The sequence below is a fragment of the Oryctolagus cuniculus genome, chromosome 6 (genome assembly GCF_964237555.1).
Source record: "Oryctolagus cuniculus chromosome 6, mOryCun1.1, whole genome shotgun sequence".
Taxonomy (NCBI): Eukaryota; Metazoa; Chordata; class Mammalia; order Lagomorpha; family Leporidae; genus Oryctolagus; species Oryctolagus cuniculus.
Window position 1 is genome coordinate 23,523,606 of NC_091437.1, and position 15,432 is coordinate 23,539,037.

The 15,432-nt window shown below is 51.9% G+C and overlaps 1 protein-coding gene across 8 annotated transcripts in view; it reads right to left on the reverse strand.

Moving 5' to 3' along the window:
• Nucleotides 1-6,086, reverse strand: part of MACROH2A1 (macroH2A.1 histone) — a 64,618-nt gene extending 58,532 nt beyond the window's left edge. For 4 of the 8 annotated variants that reach the window (XM_051843406.2, XM_051843404.2, XM_051843405.2 and 1 more), the window contains exon 1: nt 5,216-5,423. The gene's annotated coding sequence lies outside the window, so the exon portion shown is untranslated. Of the gene's footprint in view, nt 1-5,215; nt 5,424-5,856 lie in introns of those variants that run through there. The other 4 variants (XM_070076116.1, XM_070076117.1, XM_051843403.2 and 1 more) reach the window with 2 other exon arrangements.
• Nucleotides 6,087-15,432: the final 9,346 nt, after the last annotated feature.

A 15,432-nucleotide genomic window follows, 5' to 3' on the forward strand; every position in this document is an offset into this window, starting at 1 on the left:
TGTGAGTGACCACCTGCAGCCCACAGAGCCCTGTCCCACCCATGTCCGACCTGATCTACATCCTAGACAAAGTGGCTGCCCATGCACTCTGCTTCTCTTCAGGGCACATAAGTTGCTCTTTGGAGAACAGCTACAATACATGGTCAAACTGAAAAAGACCTCCACATCCCACGGGAAGCCATGAGCCCCCCTCCCACTGCCACTGCTCCCCCGACCCCGCGCTGTGAAGACACTGATAGGACTTGGGGCAGCCCTGCATTTATTCATCACAGTACAGAAGCTGGGCTACCGTTCTGCTGTCGTCAGCCTAGGAAATGATGTTTCCAGGGCAGTGCTGAAGGGATCTCTGGGTGGCACCCCCACCCACAACCCAGCCACAAACAGCACCTACCTCATCTGCAGAAACTCACAGCTTACCCAGAGACAGACTACTGCAGGGATGAGCACGAGCCTCTGACCACAGGCCCCTGCACAACCAAGGCATGACTGGCAGCAGCACGCCACCTCCCCTCATCACACGAGGCTGGTCAGACACTGGCCATGACGGACCGTGATAACAAGCCCTGCACTATGAGCAGCAGCAGCAGCAGCAGGGAAGCAGAAGGAAGCAGCCCCAGGAATCCTCACACTCACCCCTTTTCCTCCTTCCTCCTCCTCACTGTGTGGCAAGCCACCCCCATTCCCACCTCCTCCCTTCAGCCAGGCAGCCTGCTCAGTCTGGGACACTCTCTCCCATCCTCTCTGGAGTAACCCTGCCTCAGGGTCCTGGCACGTTCTCTGGTGACAGACGCATCATGCAGCTCCCTCCCCTGCATTCCAGTGACAGTCCAGCTTGGGGCAGCCCCATGCCCAGGCCCCACTTCCCTCAAACCCATCAAACCAGAGCTCAGCGAGTTGGACTGCTCACAGTTCCCTCAGTGCATAGATCATGGTGGACTTCAAGGCTCAGCTAAACACACCTTCTAACTTCCCTCAGCATGCCCCTGTTCTTTATATATGCTTTTCTCAATCTTAAATATTCTGCAAATACCGTTTCCAGCCCTTCCTTCCAACCTTGTTGCTACTGTAGATCCAATTTCTCCATAAACTCCAAAGTCAGGGACCCCACCCTTCGCACCTGATACAGTACAGCATCAACGCCTCATTTTGATGGGATGGACCAATTTGCTCTGCTCACCCCCGAACCTCTAGGCACCCAACACCCTGCCTGGCACCTGGCAGATACTCACGTGCTGACTTGAAAGCAGCTGACATTTAGAGGATGGGGTTCCCTTAACAAAGACGAGAGCAGCATTTCCAGATGTCATGGACCTCAGACATGACCAGCAAGTCACCGGTCAGGGACATTTCGTGCACACACAACTGGTCTAATCCCTATGGGAATCAAGACCCTCAAAGCTCAGGGGGCTTGTGGGCCACCTCAGGGATTCCCAGGGAGTGAACCATCTGGCAATCCTGCTGGCTGAGGTATGAGTCACACTGTGGCAAGTCTATGGTCCCAGAAATCTCTCTTCTCATCCTAAGACTGACTCCATAACACAGGCCGGAGGGAAACCCCTACCTTACTCACATCCCTTAGAGACTGACCCATCAAAGCTGTAACAAACAGTTAAACAATCAGAGCATTCACAAAAGCCTGCATGATCAATCATGAAGTCTTTCATTATCTAAGCAATGAAAACATGCACATTGATCCTGAATGAAATATTGATTAGAACTGCTGGGGAGCCTCTCGTTGGAGAGCCCTGTTTCCAGCACGAGGACGGAGGCACCTGAGCCATCCCCACTGAAACTGCTGCTGCCGAGGGCGGCTGGCCCACCGCTTCCCTGCAGCGGGATAAATGCCCTCAGCTTCTCATCTACTTGTCACCTTCTCATCGCCTCCCAGCATAAAGGCAAACCCGGCACACCTGACTCCGGGGTAGGACACTAATCCTGTCGACAGTGTTCCCTTCTGTTCATTCTCTTCTCACCAAAGATGGATGGTGCCACTGCTGTCAGCTCCCCAGAGGCATGTGGGTATACCACACAGTCACAGCTCCCAGAGCATGGGTGTACAAGCTGCACTCTGGTTGGCCTGGTAGACAGACCTGTTCTTGTATGCTACCGAACTGGGAAACACATCTCTCTCCATTCATTAAACACAATATCATATAATGAGGTGATGAGTGAAGAACCTACAGCCCATCCTGTGTGAACCAAAGAATGGCAACAGAAGACACAGACCAACCGAGAGTATATAAGCCCTAAACCACATATCCTGTTTCAGCAGGCATGTCTTTCTATTAGGTTTTCAATAGTGGGGAAAGGCAAAACCCAACCCCAAGTGCCATTCACTACTAGCTGAGACACTGCCGGAGCTGGGTGGGGATGAAACATCACCAACACACACCTCCTCGAGGGGCCGCAGCCCAAGTGCACTAAAGGCACCAGCACCTTGTTTTAACAGCGGGTCACGGTCTGTGTGCTTCACAAGCAAACTTTCCTACCTATCTCCACTCTCTTAAAGGCTGTGCCAGCCTGCAGTTCTGCCGCTGCAAGGGAGACACCAACAGAAAAGTTGAAACTGGTCAGGCCTTGCAACTGGAAGCCTTACTGAATAGACCAAACAGTCCCAGCAAGAAAAAGAACACCCCATCTCATGCTCTCCTGCTCAGAACCCTGCAGTGGGTCCTTACTGCTCTTGGGATCAACTGTGGCTCACAGCAGGATCCTTCGGGATTCGGCCCTTTTGTCCCTCCACCCTCTTTGGACTCCCTGCCAGGACCCAGCCACCCTGAGCCTCCAGTGGTTCTCACTCCCCCTCCAGTCTTTGCTTCTAAGAGCAGCACATGTGGTTCCTCTGGTGTCAGACACCTGTCCTGTCCCGCCCTACTCTGCTCTGCCAACTCTGTTCTGCCTTTCCATGCCAGGTAAGGGCTCACTGATGGGCGGGTTACCATCCCCCACAGAGCTGCTCTAACCTCCTGCACAGATCTCTAACAGCCCTGTGCCTCCTTCTCCCCTCAGTGCCAGCTGTCCAAGGGCAGGGGCAGGGCACTTCTTGGTCATGACTGCGTAAACCAGAGCTGACTCTCATGAAACATTTGTTCAAAGACTGCAAGACACTGACCTGGCAGGCCTGACGGAAGCAAACAAGCAATACCACCCTCAGGAATGAAGGGCTGCCCCACCAGCTCCGTCCGCAGGGTCCAGCAACAGTCCCAGGTACCTCGCACCAACAGAATGTGGTGGCATGGACGCCACTCACTCCTGCCCCTCCCCAGCCCACGCTCCAGCGATGGGCCTCCAAAGACCTATCACAAAGCCTAGGGACACTGCAGTGCTGACGGATACTGCGAGGAGACGTGGGTCTTGCAGCTTGGGTTTTCCAGTTCACGTTTTTGCTTATTTAAATCAATCTCCTCTAGCTGACTTTTGGAAGCATTAGTTATGAAGGCATTGGGAAACACGGAGTCTGAGTCTGACCCTGACCATGGGGAAGAAAGGAGGGGCTCTCTCAAGTGCAATGGAACTCAGGGCCTGAAGAAATGGCAGACGGAGACATGCCACTCCCTGTGCCTGTCCATGGGGTGACAACCAAGCCAAATGGCACATGTGACACTCCAGACAATAAAGTTTAATACAACCTGTCCTAAATTTGCCTCAAACAATTTTCACTAACATTCTCCTCCCACATCTCATCTGGAAAGCCAGCATTAACAAATGTAACAGATTCAAACAAAAGGAGAGAGGGCAGAAATGTTACTCTCTCCTTTAAAACTAACTGCCTCTGTGTGTGTGTGTGTGTGTGTGTGTGTGTGTGTGTGTTGGGGGCTGGGGGTGGAAATTTGAAGACTAAAGAGCTTTGTTACTTTTATTAAAATAAAAACTTGAAAACTGTATCCTTCCTTCGTGGAAAATCTCTTGGGCAATACAGTGCTGCCCAAGGTTGGTCAATTGTATACAACCAGCATTAATTCCAGTCGCCTGCACAGGGTGTCCATTTCCAAGTTATGGCACCCGCGAGGTGCCTGCAGTCGCTGGATTCCACCAAACTGAGTCTCGCTCCAAATCAGATGTTCAAAACTCCCTGGAGCAGGCGGCCCTAGAACAAAGCACTTCCTCTCCTCTTTAACCCATAAAACCTCAAACCACAAAGGTGGAAGAAAACAGAGACGCTAACAGGAGTGCCCCTCTAATTGTCTGTTGCTCTATGCTGTTTATTGGATCATTAAAATCTTACAAGGCCTTCGCACTAATTGTAATTCCTGAATTCAAGGTTCGTTTCAGCTTTTGGTAGGGAAGTCTCTTACTTTCAAAGATGGACGCAGCTTCCCTAACACGGTCCCAAACCTTTCGAGCTACGTACTGACCCGCTCCTGGAGTGATCTTGCGGTCCCTCTGGGACTGGGGGTGCGGTGCGCCACCCTGCACACCTGTTGTCAGGTGACACAGCCGGCAGCATCCTGCGCACTCCCCTGGTCACTCCACCCCGCCCCCAGCAAGTCTCTTCGCTGCTGGGCTTCGCCACCCGGGTACCTACAGCCGTCCCGAGTTAGCTTAAAGAAAGGCCTCCCGACCACAAAGCGAACAAAAGGCCGATCCCGAGGCCAGCGAGAGCAGCGGGTGCTCAGGGCCCCTCCGCAGCCCATCCCTGGACCACCCCCGGCCCCCGCCTGGCTCCAGTCCCGCCAGTGTCCATCTCCCGACTCCCGCGCGGCCCTCGCAGAGCCCGAGGGCCACAGCGCGGGCCCCCTCATTGTGGCGGGGCCGGCTGCTCGCGGGCAGGCGGGCCCCTCACCAAGTGCAACTCCGCATGCCGCAGCCCGTGGCGCCCAGGCCCAGGCCGGCCGCGGGCCTCCCGCGTCCAGGGGCCCAGCCCCGCCAGTCCCGGGAAGATTCGCCTGGGGAGAGGCCTCAACTGTCCCCGGCCCACAAAAGCGCCCCGGCGCGGGTAGACGCAGCGTGTCGAAGAGAAGTTGGTTTCCGGGTTTGCTTTTTTGAACAAAACCAAAGGGAATCCCGCGCGGCCCGGGCAGGGCCTGGGAGGGCGCCGTACGCGCGCGAGGCCCCGGCGTGGGCCGCGCCGAGCCGAGAGGCCGGAGCCCTGCCGAGAGTCGCCCCGCAGCGCGCCAGGCCGGGCCGCTCCCGGGCACCCGCGGCCGGAAGGCGCGCGCGGCGGCCGGACCCGAGCGGCAGGGACGCAGCGGCGAGGGGCCCGCGCGGGACTTACGGGGCGGCTCGGCGGCGGCGGCGGCGGCAGCAGCACGGTGTCTCGGCCTGAGCCCTCGCGGCCGCTCGCGCCTTTTCTCTCCGCGCTCCTCGCTTGGCCCGCCCGCCCGCCTCTTCCTGCCCGCCCGCGCGCCCCGCGCTCGCCCCCTCCGCCGGCCCCGCCGCCGAGAACTGGAGCGAGTGGCCGCGGCCCGCGGCTCCCACAATGCACAGCGCGCCGCTCGTCACATCCCCTCGCGGCCCCGCGCGTCCGGCCGCCCCGCCCCGCGCCGCGCCGCGCCGCGCCGCCGGCCGCCCCGGCCGTGACCCCGGCTCGCGCGCCCGCCGTGGCAGCTCCGGGAGCGGGGTCCATCCGGGCGACGGGCGACGGGGCGCGCGGCGCGCCAGCGGCCTTGGAGAGCAGGCTCCAGACCTGCAGTGCTTCGCCGGGGCAAGCGCCCGCCGCCGGCCCGGCCCGGCCTTGCCACGGAGCCGCCGCCGCCTCCTTGGGAACCTTCGCCTTATCGCAGGGCGGGATACGCGGCGGCGGTTCCCACGGGATCGCTTCTCCCTCCCCTGCCGCCGCGGCCCTCAGACGCGAGCCACCCTCGAGCCCCGTACGCCCGGAGTCTCCGCTGCGCCCTTCCCCCACCACGCCTGGACCTGCTTTGCGCATGGAAGCGGACGCTGCTTCAACTCGGCAGACGTCCGCTCTTGGGCCCAGTTGCGCGTTGCTCGTAGAAAGGCGATTCTGGGTCGTGACACACGTTTTTAAAAACTGCAGAGTAGCAGAAAGAGGAGGGGCAGAGCCCAACCGCACTTTTCCCAAGCGGGACCTGCCTGGGAGGCGTTAGTGCCCCATGCCAGGTACCTAAATAGAGGCCTTCCCGCCACTCCCCCCTGCCTCCGGAGGATAGAGAGCGAGCCACTGCTCCTGCCAGCCAGGCACCAAATTTGGATAATAATACACAACCTTGGCGGGGGAGGGGGAGGTGAAGAGTAGGTACTCCTGCTGCGAGAAGCCCCCCACACCCCCAAGCCTCCTGGTCGCTGGGAAATAGCAGCAGGAACCGCCTCTCTCATCATACTTCGAGTTTTAAAACCAGTGTCCCGTGCATGCGATATGTATGCATTACTTCCATTAAGTCCTCATTGTATTTGTACCATGCACCAGCCCCGGTGCTCGACGTGAAGCCATGAACAGAGCACGCAAAAATGCCTGCTCCTCTAGAAGCTGCAGTGGCCGGGGGGGGGAGGGGGGGTGATAATAGAGGAGATGATGTGCCCGGTGGGTTTAGGGCTATGGGGGTAAGGAAAGGCAGAGAAGGGAGCTATGGAGTGTGAGACTGGGTGAAGTTTCAAATTTCAGGTCCAGAGGCAGGAGTGTGTCCAAAGTTACTAAGGCATGGTGGTGTGAGGTTGAGGTGAAATGTGTGTAGGGCGGGCCCGCTGCTGTGGCATAGTGGGCCAAGCCACCGCCTGCGGCACTGACATTAAATACAGATGCTGGTTAGAGTCCTAGCTGCTCCTCTTCCGATCCAGCTCTCTGCTATGGCCTGGGAAAGCAGTGGAGGATGGCCCAAGGCCTTGGGCACCTGCATCCACATGGGAGACCCAGAAGAAAGCTCCTGGATCCTGGCTTTGGATCTGCTCAGCTCCAGCCATTGTGGCCATCTGGAGAGTGAACCAGTGGATGGAAGATCTCTCTCTCTCTCCCTCTCTCTCTCTTTGTAACTCTCTCTCAGATAAATAAATAAAATATTTTGTGTGAAGGGCAAAGTAGCAGAAGAAGCTGGAGAGTGATGATGCTGTGGGCACCAGAACAGAGCACCGAGGCTGTGAGAGGATTCCCCAGGGAAGGGCTGTCACGGAAGGTGCAGGGACAACCTGGTTCTGTCCTCCCCTGTTTGGGGGCAGACACCTTGAGTTCTGCAAAGGATGCCAGGTAAAGTCAGAATCTGCACTCCCCTAAGAGTTGGTCCTGGTGCCCTCCCCACCCCTAAGCCCCCCGCCCCCCAAGCCTTCCCAGGAACACCTTCCAAGGTGTAGCCCTGGGCCCACCTCCAGAAGGCCCCAATTCTTCCTGTCTCCTGCACTTCATGGGCCCTCTTCTGCCTTCTCAGAGGCTCCCCAAGCCAGCGCAGGGAGGTAGGACAGCTCTTCTGCTTTTGAAAGTTTTTTTTTATTATTGTTTCCAGTCACAAAATAGATGCACGTTCATCATGGACAACCGGAATATGAAGATGCTCGAAAAATAAACGTAACCCTTAGCACTCCTGTAGGCGAGACAGCTGCTCGCCTTCCAGCCTCTGCATCCACACCTACTTAGTATCAGACATGCACAGCACATGTTCTACGCACTGCTCGTCACCTGCTTCTTAAACTTAAGAGTCCTTCCTGAGCGTTTTAGCAGACTACAGCAACAGAGTTCGAATTACTTGGATTCAGAACCCCTTGACGACCAGAACTTACGGAGGACCCCAAAGAGCTTTTGTTTTTCTATCTACCGATATTTGCTCTAGGAGAGTTTAAAACTGGGGGGGGGGGAATTTAAGTATTTTTTATGTAAACAAGTTACGTGTTAACAGAAATGATGTATTTTTCTGAAAAAGTAATCATATTTTCCAAACGAGAAGGTAGTGGGAAGAGTGACATTTTTTACAATATTGCCCATCTCTTTAATGTCCGACTTAATAAGAACATAGCTAGGTTCTCGTGTGTTCAGCCAGACACTAGATGTTTTGTTTGAAATCCAACTGTATGCAGATGTGTACTGGGGAAAGGAGAGGATTTTCATAACCCTTTTGTATAATTACCTGTGTTCTTAGTAACACACCAAAATGCAGTAAGTAGCAGTTTCTTAGAGGTTAATTGCGATGTAGACTTGAAACAATCAATACACTTGGACTTGGTTACCTTAAAACGCATTGGCTGATCTTCGACCTTGCAAATAGATCCCTCTGCTGGGCAGGATTTGGTGGAATTATACCTCGGCTGTTTGGAAAATACTGCTTCACTGGGTTTTATGGATCTTCCGAGTGGAAACTCATTTCGCGTAATGTTAGAAAGCCTCTCTGTTGATGTCACTGCTGATCTCATCAGAAGGTTTGTAAGCATTGGAAAGTTGTCAAGCTTGTGATGGCAAGTTTCCCATGATTGTGATTTGTGCTCGAAAGCTCACATTTATCATTGACAACAGTATTGTCGTAGTGACTTACCTTGAGGTAACAGGTTCATTTCATTCATGTTCGAGGAAGCACTACCATGTGCCCAACACTGCATCAGGACTTTTGTGGACCCCTTCCTAATGGAACAAACAGAGGAAACACAACACTGCATGGGTGTGAAGACACATCTATTCCTATTAGATACAAAGCCGTGCCTCCTGGGGAGTCGCGCCCTGCACACGTCCAGGTGTGAGCTCCCAGAGTTTAGCAGTCAGGTCGGCCTGTTAGGGACAGTGCCAAGGTACGCGGGACTTCATGGGCCCACAACAATGTCTTTAAAAAAAAAAAAAAAGATTTATTTATTTATTTGAAAGAGTTACACAGAGAGAGGAAGAAAGAGAGAGAGAGGTCTTCCATCCCATGGTTCATTCCCCAATTGGCCGCAATGGCCAGAGCTGCGCCAATCCGAAGCCAGGAGCCAGGAGCTTCTTCCAGGTCTCCCACACGGGTGCAGGGGCCCAAGCACTGGGATCATCTTCCACTGCCTTTCCAGGCCACAGCAGAGTTGGAAATGGAGCAGCCAGGTCTCGAACTGGCACCTTTATGGGATGCTGGCGCTTCATGCCAGGGCATTAACCCACTGCACCACAGTGCCAGCCCCAACTGTGTCTTAATAGCCTTTAAAATCAGGAAGAACAGGCCGGCGCCGCAGCTCACTAGGCTAATCCTCCGCCTAGCGGCACCGGCACACCGGGTTCTAGTCCCGGTCAGGGCGCCAGATTCTGTCCCGGTTGCCCCTCTTCCAGGCCAGCTCTCTGCTGTGGCCAGGGAGTGCAGTGGAGGATGGCCCAGGTGCTTGGGCCCTGCACCCCATGGGAGACCAGGAAAAGCACCTGGCTCCTGGCTCCTGCCATCGGATCAGCGCGGTGCGCCGGCCGCAGCACGCTGGCCGCGGCGGCCATTGGAGGGTGAACCAACGGCAAAGGAAGACCTTTCTCTCTGTCTCTCTCTCTCACTGTCCACTCTGCCTGTCAAAAAATAAATAAATAAAATAAAATAAATAAATAAAAATAAAAAAAATCAGGAAGAACATGAGGGTTAGTTTTCTCAGGCTGAAAAAAGTATCTGAGTATATAGTCAATATATTTGTCTTTATACCTATGTGCTCATAAAACAGAATTTTTCCATCTTTGGAGAGGGAGGGACCACAAAGGCAAAGTGCCCAGGGCCCATGGGAGTTCGGTTGCAGCCTGCTGTCCTGTGGAGAAGCTGCTTGTCTGGCAGCTGGGTGACACTGTGCTCTCCCTGCGCCCTCCCCCAGCCTGTTGGACAGCAGAAGCGCCTCTGTGCAGTCAGACGGATGTGTCCAAATGTGTCCTCAAGAATTGAGACGGAATAAAAGTAACACCGCGTGAGGGCGCTCTTAGAGGAAGCCACCACCCGCGAGGGCTTGGCAACAGGGCATGGAAGATTATTAACACAGTTAGAGGCAGCTGCTGCTGTTTATTGAGTCACCAGCAGTTTGAATCACTATTGTTTTTGCACCATCTGTGGAAAGATCAACACACTCAAAAGCCAGACACTATCTTAGCGTTCTGAAAATGTTATCATTTACAAGGTCTTATTATGAAATTCTGGGCTTTTCAGACCCTGAGAAAGGGTCCTGGTGACCTCCCAGGGGCTCGGCAAACCATGTTTGTAGAACCGCGATCTCCTGGAGCTGGGCCATCACTTATTTAACCAACTCCTTATTATTTTCTCATTCTTCTTCCAGGCTGTTTCCGACTCTGTTATAAAAATGTGATGAATATTGTTATAGATACGACGCTACTTCAAAAAGTTCTTGGAAACGTAATGGAACAATAGGTTTATTTTTTGGTGCAAAACACTGTTGAAAGCCGGGCATAGGTTTTTCATAACGCCTGTGTTTCACAAGCATATTGCAGACTCCCTCATACGTCTTTGTGCACATCTGGCTGTGACAGGTGAATTCTTAGAAGTAGGGTTACTTTAGCCCGGGCAGCCGGCTGGCCTTCCAGAGCTGCGTTTGGGCACTGGGCAGGGCTGAGCATTCCTGCTCCTCCTTCCCCGCCCCACCCCCAGTGTTTTCCAAGACTCAGAGAATCTGAGAGTGAGCCAGTGGAGGTGTCGCTGTCTGCCTCAGTGTGTGTTCACCTCCTTTGTGGAAGGGCAGGCAGTGGGTGTCCTGTCAGTTCTTGCACTTTGGAGCAGAATGGGTGTGTGCGACAGGGTGGGGAGATCCCAGGTGAGAGGCCTTGGGCACACCTTCTCTGTCCCCTTCCCTGGCTTTGATCTGACACCTGCTGCTCCCCCTGGTTCTCAGTGACCATCCCCACCCCTTGTTGCTGTGCATTGATTAGTGCCCTCCTTCAGGAGGCCGGCGCCTTGTGAACACTTCCCCTGAGGAAGGATCTCAAAGGGAAGGGGTAGGAAGCAGGAGGGGCTGTGAGTCCTCAGATCTGAATGCCCTCCCGCCCCCCAATTAGAGCGGGGCTGATAGCAGGCAGAAGGCCCCAGGCTCCCTCTAGCAGTGGTGTCCGCAGGCCGCTATGCGTCCTTGCGTGGTGTCTGTGCGTCAAAGCTACTTCACTACATGAGACCCTGGTTTGTTTTCTTCACTGTGAGCACTCATGACACAAAGGCATTGGTGGGTAAACTGTGGGCTCCTCAGCGTGAATGAAGATCCCACAACTGTACTCACAGCCACAGGACACTTCATCTCAAAACACACACACTCACACACATAGTCACAGATACACACACTCACAACACAGTCACAGATACACACACATTCTCACGCATACACACACACTCACAGATACACACATTCTCATGCATACACACACATACACTCACAGATACACACACTCACAGATACACACACACTCATACACACTCACTCATATACACACATACACACACGTACACACACATACAGCTAGTTGCAGTTGCAAACTAAGAATGTCCTTAATAAAACAAATTTAAATTTGTTTAAAGGTTTATTTTTATTTGTTTGAAAGGCAGAGTGATAGAGAGAGAGGGAGAAGCGGGGGCAGGGTGGCGGGGGGAGACCTTTCATCCACTGGTTCACTCCCCAAACGACAGTGTTGGCCAGTGCTGGGCCACGCTGAAGCCAGGAACCAGGAAATCTGTTCAGGTCTTCTACGTGGATGGAGACCCCAAGCACTTGGGTCATCATTCAGTGCTTTTCCAGGCACATTAGCAGGGAGCTGAGTTGGAAGCCGAGCAGTCTGGCTCCAAGTGGCGCTGTTATGTGAGATGCCGACAGCTGTCACTGCACCACAATGCTGGCTCTAAATTTAAAATTTTTTTAAAGCTTGTGAGTGCTAATGTAAACTTAATAAATTCTCAAAACTCAAAAACTTTTCTGATGAGATGGGTGATGGTGTTAGCATACTTTTGGCGTACAGTGAAGCCTGATAACATTTGGAAGATCCGCATAACTTAGTGAAGCAGTATATATAAAGTCACAAAATTATGCAGAGGTGAAAGATCCAATCAAAGTGGACGATTGGCTGATGAGTTTTAGGTCACAGAGTATGAAGGTTTAGTGACAGGTTTTCAGGTTCCACACCACCAACCTTTAAGAACCAGCCACTCATCAAGTTTTGGTACAGAATCAGAGCACAGGCTCCCCACTTATGAGAAAAATTATTATAACACCAAAACAGAAGCAAAACTTTTCTATGGGAAGAAAAATCATAAGAAAGTGGGAAGTTAAACTTCAGATGACAAACTGCTCACCACCACCTACATGGGCCCACTTCCTGGCAAATTCTAAGAAACTCACCAGAAGGAGTTGTCAACGCAAAGCAATTCATCTGAAACAAATCAGGAGACCACAGGAAATGATTCCAAAGTTGTGACTCGAGAGCAGGGGAGATGTGGACCTTTTATTTTAGGCAGAATGGGTATGTCAGAGGGGAAATTCCTTTTGTGATCTGGTGGGGTGGGTGCAAGTGTGCACATGTGCAGGTCAGAAACATGCATGAACAGGTTGCATGTGGTGGTGATGAGGCGCAAGTCCTCCTGGGATGGAGATCTTAGTATTGAAATGAAGCAAACGGCGACCTTTGGATGCTTTCTTCCAGGAGGATCTGGACCTACAATCCAGGGTGACTGGTGGTTGCATCTCTCCCTGGAATGTCGCTGAAAACCTGAGAGGCAACTTTGCAGATCAGGAGTCACAGTGGGGCCAGTGCTGTGGCATAGTGGGTAAAGCTGCCACCTGCAATACAAGCATCCCATATGGGCTGTTCCTCTTCAGATCCAACTTTGCTATGGCCTGGGAAAGAAGTAGAAGACGACGCAAGTGCTTAGGCCCCTGCACCCATGTGGGAGACCCAAAAGAAGCCCCTGGCTCCTCACTTCGGATCTGCCCAGCTCTGGCCATTGCGACCATTTTGGGGAGCGAATCAGTGGATGCAAGGTCTCTCTGCCTCTGCCTCTGCCTCTCTGTAACTCTGCCTTTCAAATAAATAAATAAGTAAATCCTAAAAAAAAGTAAATGAGTCATAGTGAAGACTTTTTTAAAATACATATATTTATTTGTTTGTTTGAAAGGCAGAGTTACAGAAAGGCAGAGGCAGAGGGAGAGAGAGAGAGAGAGAGAGAGAGAGAGAGAGACTTCTATCTACTGGTTCACTCCCCAGATGACCACAATGGCAGGAAGCTGGGCCAATCTGAAGCCAGGAGCCATAAGCTTCTTCTGCTCTCCCGTGCGAGCACAGGGGCCCAAGCACTTGGGCCATCTTCTGCTGTTTTCCCAGGCCATAGCAGGGAGCTGGATCGGAAGTGCAACAGCCAGGACTCGAACCGGCGTCCATATAGGATGGCAGCACTGCAGGTGGCAGCTTTACCCACTACACCACAGCTCTGGCCCCACAGTGAAGACTTTTGAGCTCCTTGGGGCACTAGCCAGTGACAAAATTGGAAAGAAATGTCTCAAAATACACACCCAGGTAAAAGTTATTGCCCTTGTCCCAAGCATGCTCAAGCTGCCATTGCAGAAAACTGCAGACTGGGGCTGACACAGTGGAAATTAGTTTTCTCCCAGTTCTGGAGGCTGCAGAGTCCAAGGTCAAAGCTCCAACAAGGTTTATTTCCTGGCAAGTGGTGTCTTCCTGACTCCTAGATGCTCGATTTGTCTTTCCGTTGTGTGTGTGTGTCGGGGGCGGGCAGGTTGCAGAGCCCTCTGTGGTTCTTGTGAGGACACTAACCCTCCCAGGTTAGGGTCCCATGCTCACTGCCTCATTCAGCCTTAAGGTTTGAGAGCTGTTCCCTCTGCATGGTGAGTCTAGCTTCCTGCCAGGCAGCAGTGGTGGCTCCCGCATGGAAGACCTGGACTGACTTCCTGACTCCCAGCTTTGGCAGCTTGGCTGGCTGTGGCAGGCATATGGGGAGTGAACAGTAAATGGCATTCTCTCTCTTTCTCTCTGTTTCAATCTCCACCACTTTCTCCAATCAACAGATGAAATGTATGAATCTACATTATCTACAGTGATACATTAGGCACCCAGGAATAACCGTGGACAAGGAAAGGAAACAAATGCTCCCTTGAATCTTCTAGAAGAAACACAACCTTGCTGACACCTTGGTTTTGGGACTTGCACCTTCCAGACCCAGAAGACTGATCAACTGGTTTTGCTTTAAGCAGCTGTTTGTGGTAATTTAGCAGAGCAGAAATAGGAAACAGAGTATGGTCACCATGAAGGAAGTTGGGCTCACAAGCCAGAGCCAGGAATCAAACTCAGGGACTCCTAATGGGTCAGGGCATCTTAGATGCTAGGCCAAACATTTGCCCCTTATGTTTAAATTTTTTAATTTGCATTCTTTTGTTCTATTTATTTGCAAGGCAGAATTGCAGAGTCAGACTCTCTCTCTCTCTCTCTCTCTCTCTCTCTCTCACACACACACACACACCACACACAGAGTGAGAGTGAGAGAGAGGGTTGGGCAAGGTTCAAGCCAGGAGACCAGAACAGAATCTGGGTCTCCCATGTGGGAGGCAGGAACTCACCACCAGCTGCCTTCCAGATTGCACATTAGCAAGAAACTAGAAACAGAAACAGAGCTGACTTGCACCCAGGCACTCTGATATGGGATGCAGGTATCCCAGGCAGCATCTTTGGCTTATTGATTTGTAGAAATTACAAATTCCAGATACAAGTTCTTTGTGTGCATCTGTTTTTTTCTGTCTCTTAATTGTGTCTCTTCTTTCCTTAGAAGCTTTTATTGCAATAAATGGAGATTAACATGTATTGTTAACATGTAATTGTTAGAGGTAAATGAGAGATTCTAATTTGCCCATTTCCCCACAATGATAACATTTTGTTACAGTATAATAGCACATTCAGGATACTGACATTGGCACAATAATGATCAACATCTGTCAATATTTATACAAAGTGATCATTAAAACAATGATATTGATACAAAATACAATGTTGCTCTGCTGTCTTCAGTTTTATCCTGTTCCTTCCTGTGTGTGCTTATTAAATTGTATACAGTCCTATCCCCTAAGGAAGGTCGTCTGTACACCACCACAGTCAGCACACTTAACAGTTCCAGTACCCAAACATCCCTCTTGTTGCCCTCTTATAACCAAAACCATCTGCCTCCCACCTTTTCCACTCTATCCCTAGGCCCTGGCAAGCATTAATCGATCCTCTTTAAGCTGTTGCCATTTAAAAATGTCATATAAATAGACGAACAGCATGTAACATCTTGGGATTCACTTTCTCACTTATCATAATTATGTGGAGACTCAGCCAATCAATATCAATAGTTTCTTCCTTTCTATGGCTGATTAGTATTTCAAAGCATATATGTATTATAGGTTTTTAAACAATTTAATAAAAAGATTTACTTATTTATTTTGAAAGTCAGAATTATGGAGACAGAGTGAAAGAGAGAGAGAGAAGAGAGATCTTCCATCTGCTGGTTCACTCCCCAAATGGCTGCAATAGCCATTGCTGGGCCAGGCTAAAGACAGGAGCCAGGAGTTTCATCCCAGTCTCCCCCGTGAGTG